Raw genomic sequence first — 14269 nt, forward strand, 5'->3', positions numbered from 1 at the left:
CACAATTATTGTGTCAGGCATTCTGCTTGGTGTTGGAGACACACAGTGAACAAGACAGACACAGGTCCCTGCCCTCATGCAGCTTGTATGGTAGAGACAAAGAACTGGGGAACAGACAACAAAAGTTATAGATTCAGATAAGCGGTACGGAGGAAATAAGCAGAGCAACAGATAGGGAAAAACTTGGAACTTATTTTAGCAAGCATGGCTCGGGGGCGCCTGGGTGGCTCCGTGGGTTGAGCAGCCGACTTTCGGTTTCGGCTCAGGTCATGATATTGGAGTCCTGGGATCGAGTCCTACGTCAGCTTTACACTTGGCACAGAGTCTGCTGGGGATTATCTCCCTCTCCCTCTCCCTCTGTTCCTCCCCCTGCTGGTACTCTCTCCCTCTCTAAAATAAATAAATAAAATCTTAAAAAAAAGAAAAAAAGAAGAAAGCAAGGATTGATCCCAGGGGCAAGCTGTATTAAGGAAGCCTTAAAAATTGCCTTATGTAAAAGAAAATATAACACCTCTTTGACTAAGTCTGGACTTCTTCCAAAATGCCATAGACAGCAAGATCAAACACTGATGGAAAATAAATGGTTAGGGGAAGGACGATCAATATGGAAGTAAATGTATTTTCAGAGTACATTAAATCAAGTAAGATCCCTTCCTGTAGAAGAAACCGGGAGCATCAGTGTTCAAAACTTGCTGTGGCAGATAGGCCTTCTCCTCAAATCTTGGTCATTACCTTGTGCCAAAGCCCAAGGCAGCAGTCCTGTACTAGCACATGGTAGAGTCATGGAGACGGGAAGGTGAAGACCATAGACTCTCCTTGCTCTGTCCCAGAAGTATATACAATGTCAGGTGATTTCCCTTCTGGGCAGAATTTGTTGGCATTTAAAAGGAGTACCAGGTAGAAAACTCATTGGACAATAAAATTCCTCCTGTTTCTGCGGCACGCACATTCAGTCTGTTTTTCTGCTGTGCCAGGAAAAAAAGGACCAATATCCTATTGTTTTTTAATTTTAGATTTTATTTATTTGAAAGAGAGAGACAGAGAGAGAGCAGGAGCAGGAGGGATAGGCAGAAGGAGAGGGAGAAGCAGACTCCCCTCTGAGCAGGGAGCCCCATGTGGGGCTCAATCCCAGGACCCTGGGATCATGACCTGAGCTGAAGGCAGATGCTCAACCAACCAAGCCACCCAGGTGCCCCCAAATATCCTATTTTATTCTAGAGTTTTTTGAAACTTTTCAGTCCATGGTTTAGTTTTGGCAATCTTTGAGGGATGGGATTTGTTAAGTACTATATTCAAATCATTATTTATTAGCTGACATTGTTTCAATTCAATAAATATTTTAAATCCTTTATTACACACTGTTAATGTATTGCTGGGAACTTTGAAATAATATTTCCAGTCTCGTCTTTGTTCTCTGTGGAATAGGAACAAGACATATATACTGGCAGTTAATTTCTCCTTGAAGAAGTTCAAATATATTATTAAAAAAAATAATATCTTCTATTTATTTGTTAGGTTTGTTTATTTACTAACATACAAAAAGTTGTACATAACTAATGTATATAACTTAATGAATTTGGAGATAAGTATATACCCATGAAACCATAACCACAATCTATGCCATAAACCTATCTATCACCTCCAAAAGTTTCCACCTGCCCTCTTATTTTATGATGATGATGATGATGATGATGATGATAAGATCTATCCTCTTGAGAAATTTTATTTCCTTTTTTAGGGGGGGGGGAGTGGGGGGGAGGGCATAGAGAGAGGGAGAGAGAGAATCTTAGGCAGGCTCCATGCCCAGTGCAGAGCCTGATGTGGGGCTCAATCTCACATCCCTGAGATCATGACCTGAGCCAAAATCAAGAATCGGATGTTTTAACAGACTGAGCCACCCAGGGGCCCCTTAACAAATTTTTAAGTATACAGTACAGTATTGTTAACTATAGGATTCATCATATATATAGCATACAGCAGATCTCTAAGACTTATTCATCTTGCACAACCAAAATCAAACATATAATTTTTAAGTTTATATAAATATCTGAACTGAAGGAGATTACAAAAAAAATCTAATGACCAATATAATTTTATTATCTCATGAAATATTAACTTTTAAGTCAAGAATTAATGTCTCTATATAAGATGTTAATGGCATTAATTCTCTAGATCTGATTCCATGTTACTAACATCAAACCAAACACAGAAATATTATAATTTTGAAAGTATTTTTTACCCAAGCAGTCCCAGGAGCATTTGAGAACAGGTAGAATATGGAAAGGTTAAAGGTTATAGTTTAAGGGTTAAAGAGAGTCTGCAATTCATTAATTCAAAGTCCAACGAAATCAACTCAAGGTATTTATAGTGACTCAATGGGTACATGTTATTCATTTGCAGGATACTTGGAGTATAGCAGTGTAAGTAGAGGCAGTGGTAGAAAGGATCAGTTATTCACCTTGCTGGTGGTTAAATACTGCTCTAGTATACAGGAGAAAACAACACTTGCTTGTGTTTTCCTCCTTTCTTTATAGGCTTAAGTGAAACCTGAGTATTTCTAATATTGCAAAGGAAAATTGGTTTATTTTCAAGCAAAGGGCTAGTGAGACCATTCTCAAAATTTTGCCCTGGAGAGGCCACAAATTTCTATTGTCCTTCTGTTTCCAATGGTGTATTCCATAATTTTATTTTCTGCAACTCTGACTGAGGACTCCAGTCAGGACTTCCAAGAAAATTATGCCATTAATTTAATTACTAAGATTTTTATTTCTATTTAACTTACAAAAATATATATGTTAGGAATTGCTTAATAGTGTATTATTTCTAGGAACAGAAGAAGATCAACCACTGTTGTTTTCCACTAGGAAAGAGAGAAGCCTGCTGGGATTCATCATATATAGCATACAGTCAAGCTATTGTAAAATCAGTCATTTATTATATGTGAGCGTATTTACATTTTCTCTATTTGTGTTGTCCAGAAGGATTTTGTTGCAAAAGAATGGTAAAGGAGGCCAATAACCGTTAATATATCTAGATAAGTTCCTTGTAAAAAGACAGAGAAGGCCACAGGAACATTATATGCTAAATTTTCTAGGAATTGTGGATAGCTGTAGATAACTGGGTTTCAGCCAATTTTTGACAGCGTATAAATAATGTGATATATACCAAAAGAACTTTGGAAAAGTTAAGATGAGGTTTTCCTTAGAGACATACTGTGTAAAGCTGGGCTGCTGATCACAGTGTGGAAAAACAGTCTACTGCTTCTTCTATTTATGCAGTTCAAAAAGCTCCCTCCATCCCCAGATTTGCACCCCAATAGTAAGTACACAGGCTCCTAGAGTGGGGCTAAAAATAGGGCCTTTTACTGGTACTATAACCTGACTCTTACAGTTGTTGGGGAGGAAAGAGAAAATAGTTGATTCAAGTCTGTAACAGGGTTCAAACATTTTGAGGCTTACCATATTTTTAATTTTCCAGTAGAATTTGGCTTGACACTGCCCATACTTCTACCTCTCATTTCTGCTGGCCTCAGCCTGCTTTCTACATACACCTCACTCAAAAGATGCTGGGGCAAACCTGAAATTTATTTGTGCAATGAATACAGTGACCATATCTGTGTCCGCACAAGCAATATGAAGTGTTGTCCCAATTATTCAGACTCCTGGTGGTAAATCACTGTGTTATAATAACCAACTAATAGCTTCATTTTGCTTATGTGTCTGAATTTAAGTATCCAAATAAAAATGGTGGCCAAGGGATGCCTGGGTGGCTTAATCAGTTAAGCATCTGCCTTCGGCTCAGGTCAGGATCCCAGGGTCCTGGGATCAAGCCCTCCATCAGGCTCCTTGCTTAGCGAGGAGCCTGCTTCTCCTTCTGCCTGATGCCCCACTGCTTGTGCTCTCTCTCTGACAAATAAATAAAAATTCTTTAAGAAAATGGTGGTTGAGAAAATGATCGGAATAATTGTCAAGAAGGCATTAGGATTTGCTAAGTGTCTCCCAAAGTTTATAAACCAGACCTGCAGATGCTGGAGGCTGGGGTAGAGTGGATGAAGGATGTGATGATTAATTAAGTTTAGGAAACATCATACACATGTGTATATGGGCAAAAAGACTGTGACGAGTCTTGCACTAAATAAACCTATTTGAATTGTTTGATGTAAACATTCTTAAATTTGACAAAGGAACTCCCCCCCCCTTTCTTTTCACATAAAAACTAAAAAACTCCTGAAGAGTCAGAATTACGCCAAACATAACTTTGAGAAATGTTAATCTGGAGAAACCCCTCATTTTAGAGATGATGAACTGAGCCCTTGGAGATTAAACCGCACACCCAAGATCCCACAGTTCATTAGTGGCGTACCTGGCCCTAAAATCTAGGTCTCGTGATGTTCTAAGCTTCAGTATATGACACCCAACTTGTTCTATTTATCTATAGTGCCCCAATTCAGCAGATAATTTTGCCAGATTTCAAAACTTTTTTTTAAAAAATTGAGATGTAATTGACTTAAGTAGATTTCACCCACTTAGTGTACAGTTCTGTGAGTTTTGAAAAACTACCACCACAATCAACAGTTCCATTTACTCCTTAAAAAGTTAAATTTAAAAGTTTTTAAAAATGTGTGCTAGAATGCATTAAAATAATTTCAATAGAAATATGTTCAAATGAGTTTAAAATCTGCTTAAGAAAAGAATCCTAGTCAGTCTCGATCAATGTAGCTGACTGTATATAGACTTCAAGAATGACAGTGAGTATAAGAATTATATTGGGAAAAAGAAAATGACAAGCCAAACAGTCAAACATGAAGCTGTACCAAGAGAGGAACACGCAGCCGAAGGAATTACCAGCTGGGACTCTCACTTCTAACTGACTGCCTGCGCATAAACAGCTCAAGGGGACGAAAGTAGCAGCAAGAAATCATCTTGACAATTCCTGTAAGAATTTCTGAGAAGTCCTGGGCAAGAAGCCCCCAGAAAACTCTAAATTCAGGGCATGGCCATTTCTCATTGAAAATACAGTACTTTCGACCCATTTTCCCTTCAGTGTTTCCCTTCTCTACCTTACCCTTGCTTTTTTCAGTTTCCATTCCTGAACTGAACTGGAAGGTCCCTTCTTCCTTTACTTTTTCCTTCTGCCTGTCTGAGATACATTCGATTCAGTGGTGAGCTAAAATCATCATGTTCTAGTTAAATGCTAGTCATTGGGAGAGTTTTGGAATCATTCAGTTTCATATCATAAGTACATTTATGCTACTTGATTATAGTTTCCAAGTGAATTCTGTCTTTAAAATATCATGTCCAGTTTTGTTTTTGAGGCAAAGTAGGCTCTGATCGAAACCAGCCAATCTCGTGTCCAGATATTCTTCGCTCCTTTTGATCATTTCAAACTGAGTAACGGGGTGAGAGAGCATACCTCACGTGGGACTCTCCTTTATGGATGCCACCCCCTGAGTGGGAACACATCCTGTTTGCCCTAACTTTGTCCTAGCCTGTTTGTTTCCCAAAACAACCAGCTTTAACCATGTGGGATGGAAACAAGAAATAAGATGCTCATCAGGAGGGGAGAGCATGCCTGCTGTGCAGGTAGATCTTGCCCAATTTCAACATGAAAAGGACCTGGAAAGAAAGAAAACATGAAGCCCTAGAAAAGAACAACAGTCTCCATGTGGAGGCAAAATGAAAGTGGGTTGTGTATACTGACTCTCCATGGGGATGACGCTGGGGAGAGGAGGCTGCTGGGCCTCTTCCGCCCACCCGTCAGATGGCTGAGCAAAGAAAGTGCAACCCTAGTGCAAACTGGCTGCTCCCCACGTGCTACAGAGCACTGACTCCCATCCGTCTTCTCCAGCTGGGGGCCACATGGAAACCAAATGCGCGGGGATGTCTAAGAATGCAACCACCAGCTCTGTCGGCAGGAAAACATGGTCCTAGAATGGCAAGTACGACCGAGCACTTTAAATCAGCACGATGACCTGGTCGCTCAATGGGACACTCTCCTCTAAGGAGCTCTTGCTACATTGGCAGGTCCTGTCCAGTGATCTACATGCTTCAGCTCATTTAACACTCACAGCTGTCCTATGAAAAACAGACCATAAGAAAACCCCCATTTTATCGTGTTAGAAACGGAGGTTCAGAGAGATTATGGAACTATGTTAAGTTGCAGATTTGGTAACTGGCAAAGATGAGCCTTGCACTCATGTCTGGTTTACTCCAAATGTGCTCTCTACTTCTTTACTGCACTGCAGGCTAATGAGGCGACAGGAAACGACATTTGCCTGGCATTTTTTTTTCTTATGTCATATAAACTCAAAGGAGTGCAGTTCTTTGGGCTGCTTAAAGGATACTGAATAACTTGTTCTTGTCTTCAGGATGGTAAATGTTTTAGTCTGACTGCTTAGCGCAAGCCGATTCTCACTCTTTTTACAGACTGCACTGATGCTGGTCTATGCATATATTTTACTCCTTGGATAGGAACGACTAATCTTTTCATGGTTAGGCAGTTAAATTAGTTAATCAGTGTACAAGCAAGCGTACACTTGAAAAGTTTTTGTGCAAAATTCACTTTTCAGCCCTTTCCCAACAGTCGGGGAAGGGTGCGCCGATGTTAGTTTCTCCTGTTCGTTACTGAAGCCTCCCTTCTGGGTGGCCAGAACTTTAGTTAAGAAGTCCAGTGCCATGGAGGAAACCATCACTCTTTCAGTTTAGTGAGCAGGAACTTTCTGCATTTTTAATCTCCTCCCAGGTATCATGGTACATTTGTTTTGAACATTTCATGGAGGAAAGCAGAATTCTAATTTCTCTGCTAACCAGTGCTATTTTGTAAGTAGATATTAGCACATGACTGAGTAATAAATAACTCAAACCATGACAACCGCAGGAACATCAGGTTTCTTCCTGCTTCACATGCTTGCCAGGCAGCTGAAAGAATGTCTGAAAACGATATCCGGAAGGTAATGAAAGACAGAATCTTCCCTCAGATACATTTCTTGGGGAATTTACATATGCTATTATTTACCCTATCCTATAGGATATGGTGAAATAGACATGACAGTCATATTTGGAATGAACACAAAGCTGTATTTATGTGCCATACATATGGAAATACGATGAATTTCCACGAAGTCCTAAGGAAAGTTCATTGACTCTTTTTATTTTACTTTTTTTCTTTGAATATAATGTGGTAACACCATACCACATGGAAAGTAAATTCACAGCTACAAGCATTCAGACATATTCCCTGACAGGGAAAGTTTGTAGTGTTACCCTTTGTGTGAAGACTCAGAGCCCACATTGACCTGTGAGTCTTGATGCATATGGTGCCTGGCTAAAAATCTGGATTCGTTAGTGGTTGCCAGAATAGTCTTTGATACTATTGTAGAAGGAAACAGAAAAATTAGATCAATCTACCTATTTCCAATTGATTTTCATGTAAGTCAAATGAGATAATTTACATAATAGTTATTTGAAAACTACAAGCCATTTTATAAAAAAGACTTTACTCAACATAGATGAATCTTAGAAGTGTAATGTGAAGCGAAAAAAAGCAAGTTACAGAGGACTTCATAGTGTATCATACCGTTTTGATAAAACTCAAAATCAAGCAAAACTGAATCTATTGGAAGGAACAACCTAAGGAAGACTCACATCCTGGTTTTTGAATGTGTGTTAGTTTCATGGGCATTCCTTATTTTGTTTTAAAATTTAAATAAATATTACCTATATTTTATGGTTATCAAAATATAGTAAAAAGATAATGAAAGTTTATTGCACATGGTGCTGCATAATAATAAGAAAACTGAAATCCCAATTTTATCTCTGAATCATCACTCCCATTTTTAGGTTCGTGTATTTTTACAATTCCTTCTTTCTCATCTTTCCCTTTTTCCTCCCTTTCTCTTTTTCACTTGTTCTGACATTTACAGACCTGTATCGAATACCGAGGCAGCACCAGAAGCTCTATAGCAGAGAGGTACAAACTAGCATAATAACATTGGAGACTTGGAGTCAGGCTCTACGACTTGCTATCTGGTGACCTGCGGCAAGGTCACTAAACCAAGTTGTGCCTTAGTTTCTTCACCCTTAAAATGGGGATAAAAGTCAAACTTACTTCACAGGGCTATTACGGAGATTAAATGAGTTAATGCCTGTAAAGTGCTACCTCGTGCTGTTAAACTAGATAAACACTGTGCTGGCAACTGTGGTTTTAGTCTTGGTCGACTTACTTGCTCAGTTCTGCAAAAACAAAAATTGGATACTAAGAGTACTATCACATTACAGAAATAACAGAACTCGAACCAACAAAAACTTTTCTGTAAAAAAAAATTTTGAGAAAGCATAAACGACTTGGGTCTGGTATCAGGACGGATTAGATTCCTGAAGATAAAAGAATGGTGTTCCTCCACCTAGCCTCTGAACTAATCCTACATGTCTCTCTTCCACGGAGAGACTACTGGAAGGTCTCACGGATGGAAGTGGTGGTCCCGCAAGATGAAATTGACAGGCTGCTCAGTAATTACCTTGATGAACTGTTGACAAAATATTAGACCAATAAATATTCACAGACAAAGAGGAGCTGAACATATGCAGCGATTTTCTTGTTATTCCAAGAACTGTTACAAACTGTGACCCCTAATACTAGATTGTAAACGCTCTAGACCCAAGAAGAATTCAGATAAATCTAAGGTTTCAGTCAAATTGATTACAACCACGGGATGAGAATTTTGTTTGCAGGAATTAATTATTCCCACATTTTTTTGAAGTCTCAAGCAATAAACATGCCTTTGCTCTTCACTTTGGTAAAAATCCTTCTTGTTTTTTGCATTCTTTTTGGGGAGAAAAACCCTGTAATTATTTACTGACCCATTAACTCTCAGGATTTTATTTAAAAAAATATGATTTTCGGATTAATTTCAGAAGTCATAGTTTAGTATGAGAGTGGGTTTATGTTGTTTTATTTTCTTACAGACATCCAAGTTATGATGAAGTTGTTACAAGATGAGAAAACAGCTAGCAAAGAACTATGACAACTGCAATAACCAGAAGTCCTAAGAACCAATATGCAAACATGTGGTTTGGGGTAGAAACCAGATGAAAAGGTTATTATAAATGTCAAGCTAGAAGCAGGAGAAAGAAAATTAGGAAAGGAATGGGAACAGAACAAGAAAAAATGGAAGGCAAAAATATATATTAACACAAAGATAGTAAAGAGTTCATATATCTATTGCATTCCACTCCCTTAACAGAAAGAGAATCTGATGAAAGAGCAGCAGAGGAGAGTGGGAAAAGATTGCCCTTGCTTTGGCTTAAGCAAAGCTATAGTCTCGCACACTCAGCCTCCCGATGTCATTGAGGCCATTTTCCTGGTGTGTTCCAGTTCAGGAAAAGGAAGGATAGAATCCCATGATTCATTCCAAACCTGAATGGTTTTCTGTTTTTGTTTTTGTTTTACATCACTGTCTGAACAGGAGAGCACTGGGCTAATGTCTGTATCACACACACACACACACACACATACACACACACACCCCTGCATCGGGTCCTGCTTCTGAAGACCATTTTCCAACACTACAAAAGTGATGCCTACTCCTGTCACCCTTGGGTGATTGTGCCATCTCATCACTCATCCAAATAGAGAGCCAGCTCTTTCTTTTTTGAAGAGCTTGAAATGAAGGAGGCAGGGATTCTAGAGATTTTTGACTCAGCTTTCTTTCAGAGATTCTACCAAGCATATTTGGAGTCTTTCTATCGCTTCCTTACTTAGCAAGATACAAACAATAGCCCCTCAGTGGCTGAGTTCACAGCACTCAGAGGCTAGACTTCTGTCTCCATCGAACCACTTCTTATTGCTGCACCCCAAAGATACTGCTGACAGGCTTTGGCTGTGCAGCAGAAGGAACTTTGTGGAGTCATGCATATGGGACAGTTGTACAGCACATTTCACACATTGTGAGAATGAACATGCTAAGTGCCAACTGCCAACATTCAGATATGGCTGCAGTACAAAAATAAACTTTCTCAGAATGGGAGAGATGTCATGGGTCATCCCTTCTAGGACAATACTAATAACAAAAAAGAAAGAAAGAAAATGAGGTTGGGAGGAAAAGGAAAAAAAAATCTCTGAGCATTTAAAATATCTTTTTCATTTGGAAAGAAACCACTGTAACCAACAAGGAGTGGATTGTTCTGTAGTTCTTTATTGCCTTCAGATTTGGATATAGTCATCACTGTTTTCTACAGTCTAATTTCAAATGTAGTGCAAAAAAAGAAGCAAATGTCTCATCTGGGCTCTTTAAAATGTATTACAAGTAAGCATTTGTATATATGAGGCATCTAATAATGCAGTAACTCTACAAAGGCAAGCTCGCACAAAAATGTTCTACATTACAAGTGGAAACTATGATTTCCAAAAGTCAAGGGAGGGAACAAACAGCTAATTTTCATTGTGTGCACTAAAAATAGAAGCTAGTGTAATGATGTATGTTTTTCCCCTTTAACAGCTGTAGTTAAAGCTAAGCCTTTGCTAAGGGGCCAGTTGAGTATCCCAACACCCATTTAACACCACAGATTTAAACTCTCAGTTCCCTTGACTGATTATTGTCTTCACATCAGCTTAAATTATTAATTTACTTTTCGGCAATTTTGAAACAGTTGCAACATCCCATTATTGCATTACAGACACAGAACATTTTTATCTTAGAATGATGAACCATTTTAAACATGCTGGTGTCTCTGGTAGATAATATAGCAAAACATAAATATACAGTAGCCACCATCCAGAGTTGGTGAATTTTGTGTGTACGGATTGATTTATCCTCTTTTCTGTTAATGAACATACAGGGTATTTTCTTTCTTTTTTTTTCTTTGGCAGGAAGTAACAGCATCTTGTATGTGTGTTCTCATGTAGATATGAAAAAATTTTTCTGAGATATATAACTAGATGTGAAATTGTCACACAGTCTGGCGTGGCCCACCCTGAGATTTACCAGATACTGACAAAGTGTTCTCTAAAGTAAACGGACCAACTTATACTCCCAGTGTCCTGTATCCCTGCAAAACTGGATATTGTCAAACTTTAATTTTTCAAGTTTTCCATTTTTTAAACCTTCTTATAATGCAAAAATTTAAACATTATAAAAGTAGAAAGATAATATAACAAATCTTGATGTACCTACCCTACAGTTTCAATAATGACCAACTTATGGTCAACCTTGTTTCAGGCATCTATCCACCCCCTATGCAACTAGCTCATAACCACCATTGGATACCTTGAAGCTCATCACTGAAAATATATTGTGTCACCTGTAACTATTTCAATCTGTATCTCTAAAATATGAGGCCTCTTTAAAAATAACTATAAATCATTATCATACCTTAAAAAGTAACAATAATTTCAACAATAATTTCTTAATGCCATTAGATATTCAGTCAATGTCCAAATTCCTAGCTCTGCAGGAATGAGACCCTAGTATAATATCCTGATTGCTTGAATTGTCAGAGGAAACTAGAAATTTAGATTTTTGTAAAGTCTTCTGAATTGTAAGTTTTGGCAACTAATCCAAAATTTTAAGAACACTGTATAAACTATAAAATATACAGGCCGTTAATAGTCTGAGAGCCATGTGTTTTGACACCTGGATTAGAGGTTTTCTAAATAATATGTGTTTTAAAATCTAATATTTGGAGGTTGGTGTAGTTCAGTCAGTGGAGAAGAGGAAAGCAGAGCCTACCTGTAGAGCACTGAATGATTACCTTAGGATGGAGGGATGTCTTCCATTCACAAATTTCCTTCTCACCCCATAAGCAATTCTGATAGTGTCCAGTAGGCGGCCTCTGTCATTCTATCTGAGAATTTTGTGACAGTTAATGATGGGGATGGGCTGCTTTCCTTAAATTATGTTGGGATAGGAATAAAGTGGAGTAATGATCACACAAGCACAGGTTGTGGAAGAGAGCTTTGAAGAAGCTGGTCCAAATCTGGAAGACAGCTTTGAAGAAACTGGTCCTATTCCAGGCTATGTAAGTAAGGAAGTTACAATTCACAAAAGTTGAGTGACTCGTTCAAGGACACATTTTGAATAGTGGCATCTACCGATTTTTTAGGTTTCTTATCAATTTTCAAGTTTTGTGTTGCTGTGTGCAGTCAGCCGATGTAGTCATGAGACTGCAGGAACATATTAAGGCCCCAGGAAATGTGAGGCTTTCTCTATGCATAATTAGGGTTTAATTAAATTTAATTATTTATAATTACTCAACTAGAGATTGAACTATATTCTCTTCACCATGCTTGAATAAGAATTTGAAAGATCGGAGAGGAGTTAAGATGGAGGAGTAGGGGATCCCTTTTTCAGCTGGTCCCCTGAGTCAAGCTGGATAGGTACCAGACCATCCTGAACACCCACGGAATCAGCATGAGATGCAGGAAGATACATCTGGATCTCTACAAATGAACATCTCCAACGCTGAGTATTGAGGTACGAAGCAGGGAGTCGTGAAATCGCGCACAGACATCAGAAGATAAACGGAAGGGGGAGGGAGCCGCCACGTTGGGGCGCCGGGAAGCGGTAGCCACCTGCACGGGGGAGCGGGTGGACTCGCGGGACCGGCACCCAAGAGAGAGCCGACAGAAACCGTGAGCTGGGGAATGCACAAGCAGACTTAGGGCCAAAGCTTCGGAGCACGTGGGGGCGGCTGGCGGCTGGTGGTGTTAGAACCACAAATGACAGAGACGCGCCGGCCCTGGAAGTGAGGGCTGGGACACCGGGTGTGGGGCGCACATCCCAGGACGCTGCAGGGTTGAGCAGCACCAACAGAAACAGAGTTAAAGTGGCCAGAACATCAGTGGAGAACGGACCACGATCCCTCTGTTCTGAGACAGAGGCTGAGATTCGGCCACTGCTGCTCTGACTCTCAGAAGAGGCACAGCAAACCTCCAGGGAAAGCGATCCCTATAAAACAAGGGGCACGGCCTGGGACCCAGTCAATAATTTGGGCTCTGGAAACCCCGCAACCTCTCTTCATCAGAATGACAAGAAGGAGAAGCCCCCCCCAGCAAAGAAAAGACAGTGATTCTGTGGCCTCTGCCACAGAAATAATGGATATGGATGTAACCAAATTATCAGAAATGGAATTCAGAGTAACGATGGTCAAAATGATGAGTAGAATTGAAAAAACTATTAACGAAAAGGTTACTGAGAATATAGAATCCCTAAGGACAGAAATGAGAGCGAATCTGACAGAAATTAAAAATTCTATGAGCCAAATGCAGGCAAAACTAGAGGCTCTGACGGCCAGGGTCGCAGAAGCAGAGGAACGGGTTAGTGAATTGGAGGATGGGTTAATAGAGGAAAAAATGAAAATAGAAGATGGTCTTAAAAAAATCCACGCCCACGAATGTAGGTTACGGGAGATTACTGACTCAATGAAACGATCCAATGTTAGAATCATCGGCATCCCCGAGGGGGTGGAGAAAAACAGAGGTCTAGAAGAGATATTTGAACAAATTGTAGCTGAAAACTTCCCTAATCTAGCAAGGGAAACAAACATTCGTGTCCAAGAGGCAGAGAGGACCCCTCCCAAGCTCAACCACGACAAACCTACGCCACGTCACGTCATAGTGCAATTCGCAAATATTAGATGCAAGGATACAGTATTGAAAGCGGCCAGGGCAAAGAAATTTCTCACGTACCAAGGCAAAAGCATCAGAATTACGTCAGACCTGTCTACACAGACCTGGAATGAGAGAAAGGGTTGGGGGAGCATATTTAAAGCTCTTTCAGAGAAAAACATGCAGCCAAGGATCCTTTATCCAGCAAGGCTGTCATTCAGAATTGATGGAGAAATAAAGACATTTCAGAATCGCCAGTCACTAACCAATTTTGTAACCACGAAACCAGCCCTACAGGAGATATTACGGGGGGTTCTATAAAAGTAAAAAGGCCCCAAGAGTGATACAGAACAGAAAGTCACAGCCAATACAAACAAAGACTTTACTGGCAACATGGCAACATTAAAATCATATCTCTCAGTAATCAGTCTTAATGTAAATGGTTTGAACCATCCCATAAAACGCCACAGGGTTGCAGATTGGATAAAAAGAAATGACCCATCCATTTGCTGTCTACAAGAGACTCATTTCGAACCCAAAGATGCATTCAGACTGAGAGTAAGGGGATGGAGTACCATCTTTCACGCAAATGGACCTCAAAAGAAAGCTGGGGTAGCAATTCTCATATCAGATAAATTGGATTTTAAACTACAGACTATAGTTAGAG

The sequence above is a fragment of the Ursus maritimus genome, unplaced genomic scaffold (assembly GCF_017311325.1).
Source record: "Ursus maritimus isolate PB19 unplaced genomic scaffold, ASM1731132v1 scaffold_5, whole genome shotgun sequence".
Classification (NCBI taxonomy): Eukaryota; Metazoa; Chordata; class Mammalia; order Carnivora; family Ursidae; genus Ursus; species Ursus maritimus.